The 2,444-nt window shown below is 41.9% G+C and overlaps 1 pseudogene; it reads right to left on the bottom strand.

Annotated features, from left to right (window-relative positions):
• Window positions 1–2,444, bottom strand: part of LOC107084609 — a 34,279-nt pseudogene that overhangs the window by 10,942 nt on the left and 20,893 nt on the right.

Below are 2,444 nucleotides of genomic sequence, written 5' to 3'. Positions count from 1 at the left end.
AAAAAAAATAGATTTAAGAAATATTTGGATTTTAACATTTTACATTTATTAAACAAAAACAATTTACATTAGGTTTAATATTTAGGATATATATTTCGATTTAAAATACCAGATATAGATTTAGATATAAACATAATTTTGTTATAAAAATAAAATGTTAAAATATGCTTAACATTTATATTTGGGATCGACCATTTAAAGCACTAAAACTGAAGATCGTATCAAATAACAGAAATATGATGCTGAAAATTGTTTAGCTAAATGTTCACATTCGGAGTTCCATATCTCCTCCATTAGTAATTTGTAGCGAAAAAAGAATCGATGGACGTCGGAGCTTCTGGTTCATCTTGTTCTCACCTGGTTTCTTGTAGCTGACGTAGATGTAGAGGGCGAGGATGATGAGCAGGGTGACGAGGGCCGCCCACCAGTTGATGACGAACATCACAACGCAGCACAGGATGGCCCCGGCCAGAGAGACCCACATGTTGTAGTATTTGAAGCTTGGGCGCCACCCTGTGAAGAAACACAGCCAATCAGAGAGGGTTTTAGTTTTTTTTTATTGAAACATTTAACCAAACGCATTTATGTCCCAACAACAAGGCAGACAGAAAAATCGACTGAAAGGATCCAAATGGGAAAAGATTGGTTCTGTTTCTCAGGGTTTACCTGGAGAGTTGGCCAAGGAGGCGTGGAAGACGGAGAAGTTGATGAGAGCATAAGAGGCCAGGAAGAAGTTGGAGATGATTGGAGCGATGACGTTCAGCTCGGCTGATCGGACACAGATAACAACGTTCATCACCTTTATTATGGTTATTTATTATTCGTTTTTTACTGAAGGGTTTATGCTGCTCTTCCCACCGATGAGGATGAAAGCCAGGCCGATGCAGAAGGTCAGGACGTATCCTCGCAGAGGCTCGTTGTTTTTACCGTAGCCCTTCGCAAAGATTCCCAACCCAGGATAGATGTTGTCCTTACAGAGAGCCTGTAGATCAGACAGCTTGTGGTTACATTCAGAGGAGGCCTGTTTCAGAAGGACACTTTAGACCAGGCATTCCCAAAGTCGGTCCTGGGGGGCCGCTGTCCTGCAGGTTTTAGAGGTTCCCTGCTCCAGCACAGCTAATTTTAATTGAAAGCTGATTAACGGGCTGTTTCTGAACTGCAATCAGAGTCAGCTGTGCTAAAGCAGGGAAACCTCTAAAACCTGCAGGACAGCGGCCCTCCAGGACCCACTTTGATTAATTCCAGTTCCTGTGGGCCGGTATCCTGCAACTAGTGATGGTGAGATGAAGCCTCAAGAGGCATTGAACCGTTTGGCCAAATTGCTTCATCGATGTCACCACCTACTGGTGGAGTGCAGAACTACAGTTAGTAATATAATCTGGGATTTTTTGCAATTATTTTTTCTTTTTTCTCCCTTTTAAGTTTCTTTGTTAATGATTGTTGTGTATAATAAAAAGTGTAAAACATCTCAGAAGAGAGCAACCATTTAAGGTATTTCTGACATTTTAGTCAAATAAACTCAAGCAAACAGTGAAAGCGTTTGTGAAAATTGGACAATGATGAGAAAAATGAAAGGTTTTAGTCATTTTTATTCAAACATAATAGTTTTTCCACATTTTTTGGTTTTAATTGGATTGGAAGTTATGTGTTCAACTAATATTTTGGCTAAACCATCCAATCTAATTTGGCAGTGTTTTTACCCAATCTGTATTTGTATATTAGGGCAAAAATGCTCGAAGCATTTTACTGAAGACAGCTTTCCAAAATCTTGGACAGTTCAAGCAGGTTTTGCTAAACTTCTTATACTGAAACGAGGGGCTGTTCCCACCGTAAGGCCATCACAACCGCAAGCTGGAAGTATGATTCTGTCGCTAAGCTGTTGATAGAAATGCTAGCATATCTATGGTGACCAGATGTGGGTTTCTGAAATGCGGGAGACTTTTTTGGGGGGGTTTCTGGTCCGCTGACTGGACCGGACCGGGCTCCAGTGAGGGGCGGAGCAACAAAAACCTGACCCGGTGACGGTATGCATCCCCCTACCTGCCTTACCGTGTTTTCACCGTTGTCCAGGCTACCGTCACCGGGTCCGGTTCAGTCGCTCTGTTCCCCGCAGGCTAGGTAGTCGACCAAAATACCGGACGATTTTGAAATTTCCCTGAACATTTTTTAAAGTATGAAAAGTAGGACATGTCCAGGAAAAAGAGGGCGTCTGGTCACCCTACCATATCAATAATCTAATGTTTCAGTGAGTGAGCGCTTGTTGCTATGATGCGTCTTTGCTCAGCAGCTTGGCTCGTTGTAAACCAACCAATCAGAGCACAGCTCATCTAAATATTCCTGATCAACCATAAAAGGAAGAAAACCTGTGGTTTCATTCTAGGGCTTTTAACCAGGCTGCATTAGGGCTCATAGAACAGCAAATATTCAGCCCAACCAATGTTACA

Source organism: Cyprinodon variegatus, unplaced genomic scaffold, assembly GCF_000732505.1.
Source record: "Cyprinodon variegatus isolate N-32 unplaced genomic scaffold, C_variegatus-1.0 Scaffold105, whole genome shotgun sequence".
Taxonomy (NCBI): Eukaryota; Metazoa; Chordata; class Actinopteri; order Cyprinodontiformes; family Cyprinodontidae; genus Cyprinodon; species Cyprinodon variegatus.
This window is presented reverse-complemented; position numbering and strand designations above follow the sequence as displayed.